Source organism: Callorhinus ursinus, unplaced genomic scaffold (assembly GCF_003265705.2).
Source record: "Callorhinus ursinus isolate GAN/ISIS: 27379988/994484 unplaced genomic scaffold, GSC_fseal_2.0 scaffold9, whole genome shotgun sequence".
Classification (NCBI taxonomy): domain Eukaryota; kingdom Metazoa; phylum Chordata; class Mammalia; order Carnivora; family Otariidae; genus Callorhinus; species Callorhinus ursinus.
This window is the reverse complement of record NW_027397071.1, coordinates 14,793,879-14,816,143: the sequence shown is the minus strand read 5'-3', so window position 1 is coordinate 14,816,143 and position 22,265 is coordinate 14,793,879.

Sequence of the window (22,265 nt, the reverse complement as noted above, 5' to 3'; positions counted from 1 at the left end):
ACAGTATGAAACTCTGGATTGTTGAAGTGTTAATGGATTAATTCATCATTGCTCTTTTACTAACTTAGTTTTTTTTTTACTGAATCTATGTTCAAAGTTTTACTAAATATGAGGTTAGGTTCATAAATTATCTGTACCTAGATGTTGAGCAAAGTCAATCTTGGTTATTGATAAAGAATAATAATTGGTCAGCTATATGTCCAAGTCAACTTTGGATAGTCATGCTAATTTTGTGTAGGGAAAATAGAAATTAGCAAAGAATCTACTTTATTAAAATTGAGAAGTCTATGACAAGAAGAGCATAAAGATCCACTGCTGAGCCAAATAGGAACCTGTATATAGAAACCCAAGGTAGCATATAGCCTATTAAAGTAAACATAAGAGGAAAGCAAAAAATGAAAAAAAAAGAAAAGAAAATCAAGAAAAAAAAACCCTAAATAAAGACATTGTGTCCAGTTAAAATAATGAAAACTTGCTAGTAAATTAGCATCTGCAATAATAGGAATATATATATTTTTTGAGATTTTATTTGAGAGAAAGAGAAAATGAGAGAGAGAGAATGGGCAGGGGGAGGGGCAGTGGGAGAGGAAGAAGCAGACTCCCTGCTGAGCAGGGATCCAGACACGGGGCTCAATCCCAGGACCCCGGGATCATGACCTGAGCTGAAGGCAGATGCTTAACTGACTGAGCTACCCAGGCACCCCAGGAATATAATTTTCTAACAAAATAATTTCTTAAAGACACTACTTCCCTGGCAAACCACTTTGAGAAAGCCCATATGCTGGGACCAGAGACATAAGCCTCAGACCGGAAACAAGTATACTTTCCAAACTGGTAAAACAAAAAGGCGTAGAATTAAAGACAAGAAATAGACACGTACAGCTTGCTCTCCAGATTTAGCAAAAGCTTCTAAGACACTACTCCAGTTAGGTTTCCCAGACCAGGTGCTGCGCACCCTCAAAGACAAGTGGTACAGAATTGCTTCAGATGCTTAAGAGCCTCGCCTTCTTTCAGTTAACACATCTCCAACCTTGGCTGCCAATAACAGCCATAGATCTGGATTGCCGTCTATAGAAAACCAAAAGCCCTGGTATAGCCAGACTAGAAATAAAAATAATTCTTTGGCACTGCTAACAGATGGAGAAGAAAAGGTTAGTAAAAATATGGAAGTCTAAAAATGATTGCAAGGGTGAAGTTATCTGCTTTTCTGTTCTTAATACAAGACCTCAGTCAACAAATAGTTGTTGAGTGTATAACTTGTGCTAGGCACAGTTTTTCAGTGCTGAGAATTCAGCAGTGAACAAAAGAGACAAATCCCTGCATTTGTGTTGCTTACATCCCATTGGACTTGGCTTACATTGGGTCTGTTTTCTTCAAGGCTGAAGCTGTCTAGGTTTTTTTGTTTGTTTGTTTGTCTGTTTGTTTTAAGATATATATTTCGCACGCCATGCAAGTCACCTATGTAAAATGGACAATTCAATAGTTTTTAATACATTTACAGATTTGTGCAACCATGGGCACAGTCAAATTTTAAAAACATTTTCATCATCCTGCCCCTCCAAAGATATCTCATATCCCTTAGCAGACACTCCCTTTTCCCTCTCCATCCACCTAGCTCCAGGCAACTAGTAATATGATTTATGTCTATATAGATTTTCCATTTTTGGATATCTCATATAAATGAAATCATACACTATATGGTCACTTGCAACTGGCTTCTTTAACCAGTCTTTAATGTTTGCAAGTTTCATTTATCTTGTAGCATGGATCAATACCTCATTCCTGTTTGAAGCTATCTAATTTATAGTTGTTAATTTAAAATGAGACTTGCCCTAATTTATGCCCTTTTTAGGCTTGTCCATACTCCATAGAAAATTTCAGCTCTAATTGAATATAAAGCTTTAAATGAGATGGTTTAATTTTAGAACTTGAAAACATTTGGAGAGCATCCAGTTAACTAAGAGATGAGTAGATAGAGAACGACAAAAGGGAGTGGTTTGCTGAAGTTCTCAGAGCAAGATAGGGCTAGAACCTATTTCCTTATATCCTGGCTTGACTCTTTTATCAAGGCTTACTTGGTATGAATTGTGATTGCTTTTGTTTTTTTTGTTTCGTTTGTTTGTCTGTTTTATCTATAGGATTCTGTAACTTTTTTTTTAAGATTCTATTTATTTATTTCAGAGAGAGAGAGAGTACACAAGTGAGGGGAGAGGCAGAGGGAGAGGGAGAAGCAGACTCCCTGCTAAGCAGGGAGCCCGATGTGGGCCTTGATCCCAGGACCCTGAGATCATGGCCCAAGCTGAAGGTAGACGCTTAACCTACTAAGCCATCCAGGCACCTGGATTCTATAACTTCTTTAAACTGAAGAAAATAGTTTTGATTCCTTTCAGTTTATAGCCTTTTGGATTTTCCTATAAGACTATGTTTTTGTTTGTTTCTAGTCTACGATATGAGGAAGGAAACTATATAAATCAAGCTAATAAGGTTTTCCTTGATCACAACCTAATGCCCCATTTTATATTAGTCTTAAAAAAGTATTGTAAAAAATTACTCACCCTAAAACTGCACACCTTATAATTTCCAGTAGCACCTTCTCTATCACTGAATTCAGTTGGCTTTCTGTTGTATAAATTTTTAGGAGGACATAGCCAATAAAACTGTATCTATAACATCTATATCTATTTTTCTCAACTTCATAAAATCATTCAGGATACATCTTTTAAAAAATTGTAATGAACAACGCTTGAGATTATAATGTCAGAAAACCAGATTACAATTTTTCAATCTTTTCAGAATCCACAATTAAATCCATTAGGTTCCAAATGAAGTGAATAGGGCAGAGTAGATGTAATCTAACCAGAATCCACCACAGTTTTCTTTTTCTTAACAAGTATTCAGCCTCCACTGAGGCCACATACCAAAGTAAAAGATTTACTTCAGCTACTATAGATCAAATTTCTCGGAAATTTCTTTTTTCTTTTTAAGATTTTATTTATTTATTTGAGAGAAACACAGTGAGAGAGGGAAAACAAGCAGGGGGAGTGGGAGAGGGAGAAACGGGTTCCCATGGAGCAGGGAGTCCAATGCGGGGCTCGATCCCAGGACCCTGGGATCATGACCTGAGCCGAAGGCAGACGCTTAACGACTGAGCCACCCAGGTGCCCCAGATTTCTTGGAAATTTCTAAAGAAATACCTTCAACATTTGTTGAACTTCATTTGCTGTTATCCAAAAGTTTTCTTATGGTCCTCATATTTATTTTATATTTTAATATTTCTTCCATGGCTTCTGGTGTTATAGTATTTTACTTTCATTTGATTTGTTCCAACTGAACCCCTGCCCCGTACATCTTTCCCAAAAACAACCATTAGGATCCTTAGGGTATTACGTGTTACTTTTAGTTTCGCCTACCTCTGATTATTGTAATACAGTGCAGGTACCATGCGCAGAATTTGTGTTTCAAAATTATACCTACCTCTCCAGAGTACTAATGGGTGTCTGCCTCACCATGTATTCAGAATTATTTATGTAGTACATATTTTAACTGATTTCCTATTTCATTACTGAAGGTAGAAATTGAGAAGTTATATGAATTCCATCTAAGCATTTGATTCCATTTGATATGTAAATAGTACAGGAATCTCTTACCTATACAAGAAATCAATTATGGCTATTATTTCTTTACAAGAAATTGACTGTAGCTATTATTCATGTCATTTATTTTTCTATATTAAAAATGCTCTTACATTCTAACATATCTTCAGATCTCTTTTCATTAGTCCTTAAGGTATACATTAAAATCTATATTGAGAAAAAAAATTGATGTGATGAGAGAAGCAAACAGTAAAATATTATCTCAGAGAGGGGAGGAGCAAGATGGCGGAGGAGTAGGAGACCTAGATTTCGTCTGGTCTCAGGAAGTCAGCTGAATAGGGATCAAACCATTCTGAACACCTACGAACTCAACAGGAGACCGAAGAAGAGAGTAGCAACAACTCCCTGAACAGAAAAGCGACCACTTACTGGAAGGTAGGGCGTGCGGAGAAGTGAATCTGAGGCGATATTTGGGAGGATAGACGGCGGGGGAGGGGGCCTCCGTTGGCCGCTTCTGGCAAGTGCTAGAGCCGCGGAGCACAAAACTGGAACTTTTAGAAGTCGGCTCCGCTGAGGGACGTTGCTCCAGTGGCTAAGTGGGGGGTGGAACCCTCGCGGGACAGTGTGGTCTCAGGACCCTCGGGGTCACAGAAAGACCAGGGGTGCCTGAGTGCGGCAGAGCTCCCAGATATCAGAGCAGGGAAGCCGGCTGCAGAGACGGAGCAGAGTCGCGGGCTCTCAGCTCGGGGTTGCCATAAACTGTGATCCGCGGCCCAGTCAGGCCACTGCTCCTCCAGCAGGGACCCAACAAGCGGCAGATCTGGGGAGACTCCCCTTCCTCCCTCGGGAGGAGCGGCACAGGAGTGCACTGCAGGGACCTGCTGGGTTTGGAGACTGCACACGGGGTTGTGTGCCAGAGACAGAAACACTTGGTCACAGGCTGGGTGAGCATGGAGTGCGGCCGGAGACCGGGGAGCCGGGAGCGACTGACTGCTTTCCTCTGGAGGCACAATGAGGAGCAGGGCTCCGAGTTCTCGGCTTCTCCGGGGTGGAGATTGGGAGGCCACCATTTTCACTCTCATCCTCCAAAGCTGTATGGAGAGCTTGCAGGGAACAAAAGCTCCCGAGAGCAAACCCGAGCAGATTACTTAGCTGGGACTGACAAGGGCGCAGCAATTCCACCTCCAGCAAAGACATCTGGGAACCACGGCAACAGGCCCCTCCCCCAGAAGATAAGTAAGAACCGCCAGCCAAGACCAAGTTTACCGATCAATGAGAACGGGCAGAACTCCAGCACTAGGGGAATACCGCACATAGAATTCATGGCTTTTTTACCATGCTTCTTTAGTCTTTCAAAGTTAGTTTTTTAACTTTTTTTTTGAATTTTTCTTTTTCCCTTTTTCAACCAACATCTTATCAATCTCTTTTTTAAAAAACATTTTTATTTTTCATTTTTAGAGTCATATTCTATCCCTTCATGGTAGTTACCCTTATTTTTGGCATATATATATATAAGTTGTTCTCTCTTTAAAATTTTGAGACACAGTTTCTTCTAACAGATCAAAATATAGCCTAAATCTCTAGTGTATGGCTTTGTTCTACTCTCCTGCCTGATCACATTCTCTCCCCCGCTTTTATTTATTTATTTATTTATTTATTTATTTATTTATTTATTTATTTTTAAAGATTTTATTTATTTATTTGACAGAGAGAGACACAGCAAGAGAGGGAACATAAGCAGGGAGAGTGGGAGAGGGAGAAGCAGGCTTCCCACGGAGCAGAGAGCCCGATGCGGGGCTTGATCCCAGGACCCGGGGATCATGACCTGAGCCGAAGGCAGACGCTTAACAACTGAGCCACCCAGGGGCCCTCCCCCCCTTTTTTAAATTCCTCTTCTTTCTTTGTTCAACCAACTTCTTATCTTATCAATTCCTTTTAAAAATCTTTTATAATTTTCATCTTTACAGTCATATTCCATCGCTTCATCGTATTTACTCTTATTTTTGTACATATGTTTTTCTTTCTTTAAAATTTTGGGAGGGACTTTCTTCTAACAGACCAAAATATGCCCAAAGTCTAGTGTGTGGCACTGATCTATGCACCAGCCTGATCATATTTGATAATATATATTTTTTTAATCTTTTAAATTTCTTTTTTTTTTCTTTCTTTCCCTTTCTTTTACCCTGGTTTCAGGTCTCTTCTGTTTTGTTTAGTATATATTTTTCTGGGGTCGTTGTTACCCTGTAAGCATTTTGTTCTCTCATTCATCTATTGTTCTCTGGACAAAATGATAAGACAGAAAAAAATCAACTCAAAAAAAAGAACAAGAGGCAGTACCGACTGCCAGGGACCTAATCAATGTTGGACCTAGAGTTCAGAATGACGATTTTAAAGATACTAGCTGGGCTTGAAAAAAGCATGGAAGATATTAGATAAACCCTCTCTGGAGAAATAAAAGAACTAAAATCTAACCAAGTTGAAATCAAAAAGGCTATTCATGAGGCGCAATCAAAAATGGAGGCTCTAACTGCTAGGATAAATGAGGCAGAAGAGAGAATTAGTGATATAGAAGACCAAATAATGGAAAATAAAGAAGCTGAGAAAAAGAGAGATAAACAACTACTGGATCATGAGGGCAGATTTCGAGATGTAAGTGATACCATAAGATGAAACAATATTAGAACAATTGGGATCCCAGAGGAAGAAGAAAGAGAGACAGGGACAGAAGGTATACTTGAGGAAATTATAGGAGAGAACGTCCCTAATTTGGGGAAGGAAACAGGCAAGGGAAGCAAGGGCAAAAATGAACTACTGGGACTTCATCAAGATAAAAAGCTTTTGCACAGCAAAGAAACAGTCAACAAAACCAAAAGACAGCTGAGGGGCACCTGGGTGGCTCAGATGGTTAAGCGTCTGCCTTCAGCTCAGGTCATGATCCCAGGGTCCTGGGATCGAGCCCCACATCAGGCTCCCTGCTTGGCGGGAAGCCTGCTTCTCCTCCTCTCACTCCCTCTGCTTATGTTCCCTCTCTCGCTGTGTCTCCCTCTATCAAATAAATAAATAAAATCTTAAAAAAAAAAAAGACAGCTGACAGAATGGGAGAAGATATTTGCCAATGACATATCAGATAAAGGACTAGTATCCAAAATCTATAAAGAACTTATCAAACTCAACACCCAAAGAACAAATGATCCAATCAAGAAATGGGCAAAAGACACGAACAGACATTTTTCCAAAGAAGACATCCAAATGGCCAACAGACACTTGAGAAAGTGCTCAACAGCGCTTGGCATCAGGGAAATCCAAATCAAAACTGCAATGAGATACCACCTCCCACCAGTGAGAATGGCTAAAAATAATGAGTCAGGAAATGACAGATGTTGGCAGGGATGCGGAGAAAGGGGAACACTCCTACACTGTTGGTGGGAATGCAAGCTGGTGCAGCCACTCTGGAAAACAGTATGGAGGTTCCTCAAAAAGTTGAAAATAGAGCTGCCCTACGACCCAGCAATTGCAGTACTGGGTATTTACCCCAAAGATACAAATGTAGTGATCTGAAGGGGTACATACATCCTTATGTTTATAGCAGGAATGTCCACAATAGCCAAACTATGGAAAGAGCCAAGATGTCCATCGACAGACGAATGGATAAAGAAGATGTGGCATACACACACACACACACACACACACACACACACACACACACACACACACGGAATATTATGCAGCCATCAAAAGGAATGAGATCTTGCCATTTGCAACAACATGGTTGGAACTGGAGGGTATTATGCTGAGCGAAATAAGTCAATCAGAGAAAGACATGTATCATATGATCTCACTGATATGAGGAATTTTTTATCTCAGGAAACAAACTGAGGGTTGCTGGAGTGGTAGGGGGGTGGGACGGATGGGGTGGCTAGGTGATAGACATTGGGGAGGGTGTGTGCTATGGTGAGCGCTGTGAATTGTGTAAGACTGTTGAATCACAGACCTGTACCTCTGAATCAAATAATACATTATATGTTAAAAAAAAAAAAAAGCAGATAGTAGGAAGGGAGAAATGAAGGGGGGGAAATCAGTGGGGGAGACGAACCATGAGAGACTATGGACTCTGAGAAACAAACTGAGGGTTCTAGAGGAGAGGGGGTGGGGGGATGGGTTAGCCTGGTGATGGGTATTAGAGAGGGCACGTACTGAATGGAGCACTGGGTGTTATACGCAAACAGTGAATCATGGAACACTACGTCAAAAACTAATGATGTAATGTATGGTGATTAACATAATAAAATAAAAAAATTAAAAAAAATTATCTTAGAGAGAGACCTGAATGCACATTTCAAAAGATCTAATGGTCCCAACTGCAGCAGGGTTCCCCATTTTCAGTGACCTCAACTCCACTTTTTCTCTAACCTTTCCATCACGGCCTCAAGTTCTTGCACAACTTCTCAGCCAAAGGCATAATGAGGAAGGAACCAAAGTGCCTAGTCCCACTGAACTGTCTGCTGCTGAAAGCCTGGAAGGACTCTCTTTCCTAGTAAGTGTTTGTTTTACAACACAAACTTTTTTCATGTTGAGTCCAGCAAAAAACAACTCATAACAATCAAATCTATTTTGGTTGGCAAGATAGGGATGATTCAATGATTGTTTGCCTGGGTTCTAAAGCCATCTTTTCTGTTTTCTGGAGGGTCCCCTCCCTGTAGTCTCCAGGCATGCCAAGTGAATACTTGGACCCTACTTTTGTTTCTCAGTTTAGCAATGTTTTGAGAGTTCCTTCTTCATCCTTCCCAAACCTGAATCCTTTTTAGCCTCTTTAGAAGCTCCTGCCAAGACCCTGTAGGTTTTGTAACCTCAAACTAAATGTTATACTGTAAATAAATGAATTGGATTTTCATGGTTCTTGTGTTTTATTTTTTGTCAATCACAGCCCAATAGTTATATTATCATATTTAGGTTTTTTTAAGGAAATTTTATGTTTTATTCATCTTAAATTTTATAGAAATATACATAGGAATAAATATATAGAAATATATAGAAATAGGAAAAATGGAACTAAGAGGGAAGTCTGAAAACACCAGATCCTAAATTGTATAAGGCTCTCTGGCCAAAAGTTTCACCTGTTATTTTTCTGGTCACCAATTCCAGTACGTTGAGGGTTTTTCTCTATACCAGCAAGCAATTCTCAGATACCAGCTGTCCTACAATTCAACTCAGTTCTGTTACTATCTCCCAGTGGTAGCATCAGATTCCACAGGTTAAGGGTGCAGTCCTACAGGATTGCCTCCCCCCTTCACATGCCAATAGCAAGCCCAGTTGTCACCCATGCTTCTGACCAACAGGCTATGGATTGGAGGTTCAAATAATCCACTCCTCGATTTTGATCCATTTGCTAGAGTGGCTCACAGAACTCACAGAAACATTTTACTTATTAGATTACCAGTGTTGAAAAGAAAACTACAGGCTCAAAACAACATCACTTGGACTTGCCTAAGTCACCAAACCAGGACTTAAGACCTAACCTAATTGCAGTTTCAAACCCCCAAAGAAATGTTAAGTCTTAACCTGTCAATCAGGAATTTTCTGATAAGCACCAATGAGGTAGTCTGTCACATGGACTCTCTTCTTCTCCCAAAGGAAGATGAGGTCATCCAGCTAATAAGACCCCCTGCCCTTCCACCTAAGGAAAGGTGACCTTGCCTGGATCACCCCTTCTTTTCTTTGGCTAATAACTTTCTTGCCTCACCCTCCTTCCTATAAAAAAACCTTCCTTTATTTCAGAGTTTCCCTCTACTTGCTAGATGAGATACAGCGGATCCAATTGGATCTTCAAATTTACTCTGCTGAATTTTTGTTCTTTAACAACACTTTATTATAAAAGGATATAACTCAGAAACAGCCAGATGAAAGAGATGCATAGGGCAAAATATGTGAAAAGGGTATGGAACTTCCATGCTCTCTCTGAGGGACACTTTCCCCAAATTTCCACACATTCACCAACCCAGAAGCTTTTGGGTTTTTATGGGGGCTTCATTACGTAGTTATGATTGATTAAATCATTGGCCATTGACTATCAATTCCCTCCAGCCTCCAACATCTTCCCTTCCATGGAGGTTAAGGGGGATGGGTTGGAAGTTCCAACCTTCCAATCAGCCTAGCAAACCAGCACCCACCATTAGGTGTGATCCCAAAGTCACCTCACTAACATAATAAAAGATACCTTTGTTGTTCTCTTTATATAGGAAATTTATTGATTCTATTAACTTATTTGATTTTTTGAAAAGAAGCTAGATCATGTAAATCCTCTCTTCTAAAACCCTCAGCAGCTCCCCATCCCCTTCAGTATAAAATTTTAAATTCTTATCATTGCCTGTAAAGTTCTATATCAGGAGTTGGAAAACTTTTTCTATAAAGGCTTGACATTACATATTTTCTGGAGTAACTACCAAACTTGCTGTGGTAGTATAAAAACAGTCACAGATAAGGCAAAAACAGAAGGTTCTGGCTGTGTTCCAATAAAACTTTATCTATTGACACTGAAATTTGAATTTCATATCATTCCCAAGTATTATAAAATATTATTTTATTTTTGATATTTTATTCCAAACATTTAAAATTGTAAAAACCATGTATAATTGTTGGGAAGGCATGTATAAACAGCTGGTGGGTCAAGTATGAGCTGTAAGCCCTGCTTTGTATAATCTACACTATCCCTCACAGATGTCATTCACTCCATCACACTCCCTCTCTTCTTGGAACTCCAGCTACTCTGGCCTCCTCGCTGCTCCTTGCATACACCAAGCACATTGTCTTCTCAGTGCTTTTGCACAAGCTCTGTCCTTTGCCTAGAACACACTTTCTCCTAAATTTTGAATACCTGGTGTCCTTCAGCTTTTAAGACTAATTATTTTCTTATCATCCAATTCAAAAACATCCTTTCCTACACTGTTATTCTCTATCCTCATGTAGTGCTTTATTTTTTCTTTAGCGCTTTCCTCCAACTGAACTATATTATGATTAATTTCTTTATTTTCTGTCTCCCTTTATTAGAATGTAAGATCTATGAGAAATGAGATTTTGTTCCTTCACTGCTTCATCCAGAACAGTGCCTGGCACAAAATATGTGCCTTTGCCTCAAGAGGAGATCGTTCTAAGGTGCATTTTATACTCCATAGCCAACCTCACTCCTCCCATGGATCAGGCCTAATCCCCGGACCTTAGTTTCTAATATCATTCTCCAATAAAAGAAATCAGGACTTCTTGAAGAAAATGGCTAATTCTAGGACTGAGGGCATGGAGTGAACATGGGGTATTCTGCAGTGTAAAAACTAAAACAACAGGGGGCACCTGAGTGGCTCAGTTGGTTAAGCATCCCACTCTTGATTTCGGCTCAGGTGGAGATTTTCTGTGGTGGAATTGAGCTCTGCATGGGGCTCTGCACTCAGCAGAGAGTCTGCTTGAGACCTTCTCTCTCCCTCTTCCTCTGCCCCTCCCCCCACGCATGCGCATGCTATCTCGGTCTCTCTCAAATAAATAAATAAATCTTTAAAAAAAAAAAAGGAATGTTTTAGAAAAATAGCAAAACAACAACAACAACAAAACAATGATGAGGCATGTCACAGTAGCCAAACAGCCAAAGCTGGAACAATTTAAACAACAAAATAAATTAAAGTTTTGGGTTATAACCCAAATTATAAAATAATTATCTATGATTTGATACTGACATAAAAGATAAAATAAACAAACAAATAGGTGAGAATAGAAAAATCTTCCCTGCAGAAGAATCGAATACCATTTGGATTACTACTAGAGGAAACCACCCTGAAGCTTCTAAGATGGAATCTTAATATTATGGTATACACCCAAAGAATTTAAAGTTAAACTATTTTTGGCATTGCCAATATTCAAAAAAATTATCAAAGTTAAAATATTAATGTTTTCAACAACAGTTGGCATCATCTTTCATATATCTACAATGTATCAAAATATTATGATGTTGCAACAAAGTCATACATTCTATGATTATAGAAGAAGCTTTTCATTGATCTTTAACTTATTTTACCTAAGTATATTATGGGTTCCATCAGAATGGAATTTGGTGGGATGCAAACTAATGTTTCTTGAGCATTTATATTTCATCATGCATTAAACTACTCTTAGAGTCTCACGTCTCTTATCCAGTTCACTCCTCACCATGCCCTAAGAGATAGTTTAACACATTTAGAAAGGGGAAGATAGAGCCAGTGACTATAAGGCACTCCTACTGAAACACCAAGGCAGATTCTTCATATACAGTGCTCATCACTCTATTCCTAGAACCTGAAACAGTGATAAGGAAATAGAAGATCATCATTAAATATGTATTGAGTAAATGAATGAGAATAGGTGGCCTTGTCCAAAGTGACACAATTACTTATAGAATCAGGATAAAATCCAAAGTGCCTACAAGGCCCAATTATGAGCCCATGTCATGGCAGGGGGACTATAGGCTGATTGAAGGATAGGACCTAAAGGAGTCCACACCCCTCCGATGCAACATCCTGAACATAGTAGACATCAAATCAATGAATCTCCAATAAGCTTGTTAATGAGCCACAAATAAAGGACATTTAGACAAACTGGAAAAAGGGGTGAAGATTTTCTTAGATTTGACTCTTATGGACAAATTACTCTGCTCTTTCATTACCTGAAATGAAAGCTCCGATTTTGTAATATATTCAAACTCCTTTGAAAGCTCTGAATTTTATAAAATATTCAAACTTCTATTTTTCAGAAGCTCATTAGATCCATTTATTGCATACTTTTCCTTTTTATGAGACTGTAAAGTTTTTATGCTGACTGTAGCACAAGAAAAGAAATAAAGCACCATACACCATTGAGTGACTTCATCTGCAAATAGCTTGAAGGGAAACATAAAAATAGAAACCCAAATGCAGATGTATTTTGAAGGAATGCTGCATAATTACCAATGAATGCAAAGAGGAGAAAGTTTCTCTGATATATATCGAGCAGTAAAAAACTAAGTTCTGTCTGGAAAATCCATTTTATTATGCACTATATTTAGGGTGGGGGAGAGTCGATTATAAATATAGAGCCAAGAGACAAGTGCTACAATAAATAGAATTTTCATTATTGTGAAATCACTGCTTTAGCACTTGCCTATTTTAAAATAAATAAATATATATATGAAAAAATGTTTGCATTAAAAGTTACTAATCTTTTAATTCCCCAAATTTCCCTTCATTTTTAAGTCTATGTTTTAAGGTCATTTTGAATAAGTACAAGTATCGAGGTGTCTGGGTGCCTCAGTCAGTTAATCGTCTGACGCGATTTTGGCTCAGGTCACGATCTCAGGGTTGTGAGATGGAGTCCCACCTATGTTGCATAGGGCTTCATACTTGATGGGGTGTCTGCTTTGGATTCTCTCTCTGTCTCTCTCTCCCTCTGCCCCTCCCCCCTCAAATAAATCTTTAAGAATAAATAAATAAATAAATAAGTACAAGTATGAAATCCATTGCTTTGAAAATACTAACTTATTGTCAACAACGGTGTTGTCTTATTTATTTTTTTTAATCAGCTGTCCATTTATGTGCTTATTGAACAACTATTCTGTGCCAGACATCGGGCATTAGGCTGGAAACACCCCAATTTTATGCACTTACAGAGTTCATATTCTAGTGGAGAAATCTAGGAGACTAACAACAGTCAGTCAATAGTTCTTGAGAATAACAGTAAGAATAACAGTAATCTCAGAAATAATACTAATAATTACCATTTTTGAATGTCTATCCAATGTCAAGTACTGTGCCATAATTTTAACCTTATTTGATCTCACATCAAATGTTGGAGACAGATATTTACAAATGAGACAATGAAGTGAACAAAAAATGTGAAAAGTAGTAAATGGAGGACTCCAGATTTGAATCCTGGTCTTAGTAAAAATCCCAGGCCTTTTAACTATTTTACACTGCCTTTCAAGACTACTAAACAATTTGAGGTGAGAAACAAACCCTTTCGTAAAAAAAAAAAAAAAAAAAAAAAAAAAGCATTGTGTTTTATTTCTAGAAATATAATCTGGAATTATAATTATAGACTATATAATCTAGCATTCATTTCTAGAATATAAATATCTAGCTAGGATCCTTACTAGGTTAATAACAAAGATTCTGGGGTCAGTCATTTTGAGGTAAACTCTAGATCTGCCAATAACTAGCTGTGTAAATCTGCACTGGTTCAATATTTGAACATATAATATTTAAACTTTATAAATTTAATATTTAACCATTCTTTGTCTCAGTTTTATTATCTATAAATGCTTGTATGAATATTGAATGAGCTGATAAGTGTAAAGTGCTTCGTACAGTGCCTCGTTGTATAATAAATAAATATTAGCTGTTTTCATTGCTATTAATCTGTATTCGGTGGACTGATCAGAACAGATCTGAAGTTTTAAGGGATTCTGTTAACAATCCTTCTACTTCTCCCAGCAAATTTCAGGTTCCCATATTCTTGTATGTCCTCCACCGCTAGTAAACATTGGTCACTTGTCTATAAATGTCTCTTGTGCTCGCTTCGGCAGCACATACACTAAAATATATAAATGTCTCTTTTCCTTCATTTCCATGGCTTCGACACACCTTAGTCTTCCATTTTAATCTTTCTCCTGCTATATTCTTTAAACTCTATATTTTTACTCTTTGTTCTTCCATTTTGTTCATTTCAAACTTGTAAAATTGATTCATAATTTACCTGACAATTTTTACATAATTTTTTCCCTTATGTTGACCCCACTGCACAATGCCTGCTATTCAATCAGTATTTTTTTTAAGATTTTATTTATTTTTTTGACAGAGAGAGTGAAAAAGAGAGAAAGCATGAGAGGGGGGAGGGTCAGAGGAAGAAGCGGACCCTCCCCCCCCCACCCCCGCCGCAGAGCAGGGAGCCCAATGCAGGGTTCGATCCCGGGACTCCAGGATCATGACCTGAGCCGAAGGCAAACGTTTAACTGACTGAGCCACCCAGGCACCCTCAATCAGTATTTTTATAATGTTCTACCGACCATTATTTTCTTCCCTTTCTTGAGGTATCAGTGCATGTTCTAACGGAGCATTGTGCAGACAGGGAAACATTGTGCATTTGTTCATTAGGTAAATAAACCTTGTCAGCTACCATTTTGTAACTTGATATCTCCTATTCAGAAGAGTAAATAGGAAGGTGAGGAAGAGTAAACTTCTATTTACTACCTTTTTTACTTCTTTTATTTTATCCTTTAGGTTCAGTCTTTTCCTGCAAGAGTCTTATATTGTATTGTATTATGCTCTATCATATCATATCATATCATATTGTATTTTATTCTAGGAAGCATTCAATTTGATTTGTATGAACTCTTTCCAACTTCAAATATCTCTCTTTCACTGTCTTCTGGACACATTACAAATGAACATGAACATTTTCTGAACTATAATCTAGTGCCAGAGTGGAGTGGGTTCATCTGACCACTACATTGTTATAAACAAAACTCACACCGTAATTTTTTCTCAAATGACATCACAAGATTTTCTATCCAAAGCATGAATATCTTTGGATGAGGGAGGCAACCAGAAGTGAAAATAGATGTAGGAAAATTATATATTATACTTTGTAATGTTTGTATTCAGCACATTTTGAACCAACATCTACCCCTTAGATGTAGCCATGCGATGTCTATGGATTTTTAATGACTGGGTATCCAAGCATGAAAGGCTTGGAAACAATGGATTTGCAATTAAAACCCTTTGAAATGCCATAAAAATGAACAACTTTTACTTCAGATATGAACAGCCAATCATAGTTTTACTTTCAAAATGGAATGGAAATATATTCAATATACCATCTAAGTGATTTATACTAATCCTGGAAACATTTTCCTCCAAAGTCAACATGAAAAATTTCTCCATAACTAAGGCCTGTCAGTTTTGGGGTACTCTTTTAGTGAAAAAATTTCACTCTATGAGTATTAACCAATGTCTCAATACTATCTCAGGAAAAACATGAAGGTGGAGGGGTGGGGGAAAGGGGATGCAAACAGCAGGGCCTCCTCCCCAGGATGTCTCCTTGCTTGCTACTTAAATCATACTCCTCAGATTGGAACTATCAGTATCTCTTTTTGACCAATGCTACTCAAATTTGGAAGTGTTTATGATTCTATCTTGATTCAAGAGGTCTGGGATGGGCTGAGATTCTGCATTTCTAGTAAGTTCTCAGGTGATACTAGGCTGCTGGATCATGGTCCATACTTAAAAAAAAAAAGATTTTATTTACTTATTTGACAGAGAGAGAGAGAGAGAACACAAGGAGGCAGAAAAGCAGGCAGAGGGAGAGGGAGAGGGAGAAGCAGACTCCCAGGCGCCCCCCCCATGGTCCATACTTTGACTAACAAAGGTTCTAGAAAGCCAAGGATAACTACTGTAGATGTTGTACTTTAACAGCCTACCCATGATGATGTTATTTTACGATGGGATACCTTCCTTATGTATACTTGTGAAGTAATTAAGAAATAGCTAATATTTATTGAATACACATGTATGAGATAAAATTTATAGGTAAAAACTTATTTTAAGAAAAAAATTAAATAACTGATAAAGTTTTCTGAGGCATGAAAATCACAATGAAATTTCATCAGACTACTGGAAAAAGAAATATATAAATATAAATATATATATATATATTTACTGAAAGATGGCACATTTTATGTTGAGGCCATAATTTAATTCAACTTCACTTGACAGCCATATCCTGAGGATGAAAAAAAAAAACTTTATGATTTCTTAGAGAGCTTGAAAAGGAGCACTCATTTCTTTTTTTTCTTTCTTTTTTAAGAGAGAGAGAGATCACAAGCAGCGGGGAGGGGGAGCCAAAGGCAGACACTTAACTGACTGAACCACCCAGGCGCCCAAAGCACTCATTTTTAATTGTGCTGAACAGCCATTTCTTTCTCATAAGGGAAAAAAAAAATAGTAAAATCAGGATATTTTAAAATTATTAAGTTGTCAAAAATTTTGAAATCTCTATCAATATATTAAGATTGTGCAATTATTTTTGGCATTTCCCTATTCTAAATGAAATAGTTGTTTTTACTACCTGATTGATTTAATTCCCGATAGATGTGGCATATCCTGCTTGGGCAGCATTTTGTAAAATGGGATATTGCTATGTGAATAAAACACTTGAACAAATGCACATGCAAAAAAATTTAGACCTTTTAGAACTGCAAGAGTCCTTGGAAATCATCTGGTATAATTCTTTTATTTTAAAAAGGACAAATCAAAAGTCACATGAACCTAGGTGATTTATTCAAGGCCCCACCCAGCTAGGTGGTTGCAGAGCTAGGACGAGAGGCCAAAGCTCCTGATGCCTAAGAGTTGCTGTTTGTTTTTCCATAATAATTTGAATTTCTGGCTTGTTTATCTGAGTTCAGCTTTTCAAAAGCCCAGAAAATGATGATGATGATGGTAATGATGATGATGATGAAGATAAATGTGTGTAGCATAAAAAGAGCCCACCCCAGATATATCTATATGCTCATTTTTTTCTGTTTAAATGAAATTAAAACATTTACCGACGTATACATTGACTGTAAAAAGAAACAATTTCAATGACAAGTTATCAAATAAGGACTAGTGTATTTGTTGAAAGAAACTTATATTCAAAATTAAAGGGTATGGGTTTATTTTTTTATTTTTTTAATCATTATTATTATTTTAATATGTTACATGAATCACCATACATTACATCATGTGTTTTGGATGTAGTGTTCCATGATTCATTGTTTGCGTGTAACACCCAGTGCTCCGTGCCGTACGTGCAGTATGGATGGGTTAGCCTGGTGATGGGTATTAAAGAGGGCACGTTGCAAAGTGTATGGGTTTAAATTGAAAAACAAAGTCAGAAATTCAATACACATATTTGAAAAATGAATACCACTTTTCTTGTTTTGAGTACAAAATAATGTCATAATTAAAATAATTTTCACAACTTTGGATCCTCACCTGCCTCTCATAGCAGGAAAGCCAGCCTTTACCCAATATCCCAAACTATTCCTAAGGACTTGCTTGCCCTGGCTTGTTGAATTCTTGCTCCTTTCCTGCTTGCCTGGCTAATGTGGCCAGAGACTGAGAACTCAAGTGTACCTTATTAAGCCAGATTTATGCAAGGGTTGGCCCTTTCACAGCCTCTCTTTGTGGTTAAAAGTTCTCCAGTACCAAATTGCTCTCCTGGCTAAAGTTCAGAGCAGTTCAGCTATCCAGTGCAAGGCCATAAGCAATAGAAATTGCCATGGAGCTGAAGCTCCGAGTTAGGCAGAAATGTAAGATGCCCAGAAGTTAATCTGGCTCTGAGGTAAGGCCTTTTTCAATGCAGCTGCTCATTCTTTGGGAAAGGATTCCTCCCAGTGTTAGGTTCATTAAAGAGATTCCACAGCAAAAAGAATTACCTTGAGCCTTAACTACAACAGTTATTTTTTTTTAATTATTATTCTTTTAGAACTTTTTTTAGAGCAGTTTAAGGTTTGAAGTAAAATTAAGGGGAAAGTACAGAGGTTTACCATATCTACCCTACCCCTACCCTCAACATGCATAGCTTCTCCCATCATCAACATCTGGCATCAGAACAGTACATTTGTTACATTTGATAAACCTACATGGACATATCACTATCCCCCAAAGTCCATATTTACCTTAGGTTTCACTCCTGGTGTTACACATTCTATGGATTTGGATAAATGTATAGTGTCACGTATCCATCATTATGGCATTATAAAGAGTATTTTTACTGCCCTAAGAATCCTCTGTGCTCTGCCCATTCTCCCTCACCCCTAACCACCGGCAACCACTGATCGTTTTACTGTCTCCATTGTTTTGCTTTTACTAGAATGTCATATAGTGGGAATCATACAAGATGTGGCTTTTTCAAATTGGCTTTTTTGTCTTTTCATGGCTTCATAGCTCAGTTCTTTTTAGTGCTGAATAATATTCCATTTTCTGGATGAACCACAATTTATTCATTCACCTAGTGAAAAACATCTTGCTTCCTTCCAAGTTCCACTAACTATGAATAAAGCTGCTGTACACATCTGTGTGCAGATTTCTGTGTGGACATAAATTGTCAACTCCTTTGGGTAAATACCAAGGAGTGTGATTGCTGGGTCATATGGTAAGAGTGTGTTTTAGTTTCATAAGAAACTGCCAAATTGTCTTCCAAAGTGCTGTGCCATTTGCATTCCCACCAGCAATGAATGAGTGTTCCTGTTGCTCCACATCCTCACCAGCATTTGATGTTTTCAGTGTTCTGAACTGTGGCCATTCTAACAGGTGTGTGGTGGCATCCCATTGTTTTAATTTTCATTCCATTTATAACATATGATATAGGATATCTTTTCATATGCTTATTTGCCATTTGTGTATCTTCTGTGGCAGGGTGTATGTTAAGGTTGTGCCCCATTTTTTAATGGGGTTGCTTGTTTTCTTATTGTTGCCTTTTTTTTCATTATGTTATGTTAATCACCATACATTACATCATTAGTTTTTGATGTAGTGTTCCATGATTCATTGTTTGCGCACAACACCCAGTGCTCCATTCAGTATGTGCCCTCTCTAATACCCATCACCAGGCTAACCCATCCCCCCACCCCCTCCCCTCTAGAACCCTCAGTTTGTTTCTCAGAGTCCATAGTCTCTCATGGTTCGTCTCCCCCTCCGATTTCCCCCCACTTCATTTTTCCCTTCCTACTATCTTCTTATTTTTTTTTAACATATAATGTATTATTTGTTTCAGAGGTACAGGTCCGTGATTCAACAGTCTTACACAATTCACAGCACTCACCATAGCACATACCCTCCCCAATGTCTATCACCCAGCCACCCCATCCCTCCCACTCCCCCACCACTCCAGCAACTCTCAGTTTGTTTCCTGAGATTAAGAATTCCTCATATCAGTGAGGTCATATGATACATGTCTTTCTCTGATTGACTTATTTCGCTCAGCATAATACCCTTCAGTTCCATCCATGTCATTGCAAACGGCAAGATTTCATTCCTTTTGATGGCTGCATAATATTCCATTGTATATATAGACCACATCTTCTTTATCCATTCATCTGTCAATGGACCTCTTGTTGTTGCCTTTTAAGAGTTCTTTGTATATTTTGGATAACATATTTTGTCTTTTATCAGATGTGTCTTTTGCAAATATTTTATCCTAACATATGGCTTGTCTTCTCATACTTTTGACATTGTCTGTCACAGAGCAGAAATTTTTAATTTTAATGAAGTCCAGCTTATTAATTCTTTAATGGATCATAACTTTGATGTTTTATCTAAAAAGTCATTGCCACATCTCAGGTCATCTAGGTTTTCTTCCAGGTTATCTTCCAGGACTTTTATAGTTTCGCATTTTATATTTAGGTCTATGATATATTTTGAGTTAATTTTTGTCTGTGTAAGATTTGTCTAGATTCTTTTTTTTTTTGCATGTGGATGTCCAGTTGTTCTAGTACCTTTTGTGCAAGAGACTATCTTTAGTCCATTGTATTGCTTTTACTCCTTTGTCAAAGATCAGGTGACTAATTATGACATCTTTTAAAGAACATATTTTTCAACTTGCTTGCCTTCCATTTTCTCAAGCATGTCCACAATCATAGGTCTGAGTGTAAACATCAACTATACAGTGTGCTCAAATTCCACCTTCCCTAAGACAATGTCAAGTGCAAGTCACCAGTCTAGCGTCTCTTTCATAATGAAGATTGTCTTTTGCACATGGACTGACCTTCCTTTATAGAAAACTTCAATGTGCAACACTCTGAAATCTGAGATGTTATAATAATCCTCAATCTCAAGAAGAAAGAGTATGGTTTCACTTCCTTTATAATTAGAAGTTTCTTTGGCTCTTAGGTAAAATTTTAGCTGCAAATACTCTTGTCAGAAAGATACTTCCTAAATCCATACAGCACCAGAGTGTAAACCCTGGGCTCTTGACATGCCCAAGTATTCTGATATACTCCTTTCAGAAAAGTACAGAGATCTTTCTACATAACTACAGGGAAAGGGGAATCAGTTTCAAAGGTGATAATACAACATGTGAACAAAGCACATTATGGCTACCTTTAAATATCAGCCCAAAGAGAAACAAGAACAATTCAATGCCTCATCCCCACTTGAGATAGATACAGATAAGGATACAGCCAAAGATAGTTCTTTCGAACACTGAAAATAACTAAACTTGAACAGTTGATACCAAAAGAAATCCAGGGTAAAGGAAAGATGAATATATAACTATTATAAAATAGATAAGCTTTTTGGTTTGTTAATTGATGATTGACAATCCAAACATTCAAAAAAGGTTTATTAAGCATCTGGTCTACAATAAAAAAGACATTTTCCCTTTATTTCAACTTCTTTATAAGTATACGTTTAACTCTTTATAACTATTTCTTAAATTGTTTTATATATTTTAAATTCTCATTATTATCTTTATGTAATTTAGGAAACCAGTGTTTATTGACCGTGTAATAAACTAGAGAATGCAGTATTGTACCCTTGAATGAAAAAAAAAACTCTTAAATATTTCCATGTGTTTTGACAGTTATTTACTTGCAAAAAATAAATGTATTTATTTATTTTTATTTATCTGGCTAATCATACCTTTTTATCAAAAACTCTAAACCTTAGATAACTGGCTTGTTATTCATTATCTCATTCATTCAGTATTTACTGAGTATTAACTATTGCCATATACTAATCTAAGTTCCGGGATACAACATTGAATAAAACACATACAGTTATTTAAACTGAGATTCAGATATCACAGATCGCTTCAGTCCTCATTGATTTCAGTGTCCTAAAGAACTTACAGTCTATTATACAATTTTAAAACTGATCATAATTATTCATCAAATTTTTTTTAAATATCCAATAATACCGTTGTAATAATACCTGGCAAGAACACATAAATTAAATAGTCAAATAATGAGAGGTAATTTAAAAGATACTTTGAACTTGATTTGGGGACCTAAAATATCAGTTTAGTAAGTTTAGCTTTAATCCTCTAGCAAATGAGGAAATTTACTCCTTTCACTGAGTTAAGCAAATGGCCTTACTGTGTCCACAGTAGATAAGAGAAGGCTCCAAATAGAGTAAAAAAAAACTGTCAGAAGTTTACAGCAGTGTCCACAATAGCCACACTGCAGAAGGAGCTGAGATGTCCCTCAACAGAGGAATGGATAAAGAAGATGTGGTCCAGATATACAATGGAATATTACTCAGCCTTCAGAAAGGATGAGTACCCACCATTTGCATCAACATGGATGGAACTGGAGGGGATTATTCCAAGTGAAATAAGTCAAGCAGAGAAAAACAAGTATCATATGGTTTCGCTCATATGTGGAACATAAGGAATAGTGCAGAGGACCACAGGGGAAGGGAGGGAAAACCGAATGGGAAGAAATCAGAGAAGGAGACAAACCATGAGAGACTCTGGTCTCCAGGAAACAAACTGAGGGTTACAGAAGGGAGGAGGGTGGGGGGAATGGGGTAGCCGGCTGATGGGTATTAAGGAGGGCATGTGTTGTGATGAGCACTGAATGTTATACGCAACTAATGAATGGTTACCACTACATCAAAAACTAACGATGTACTATATGTTGGC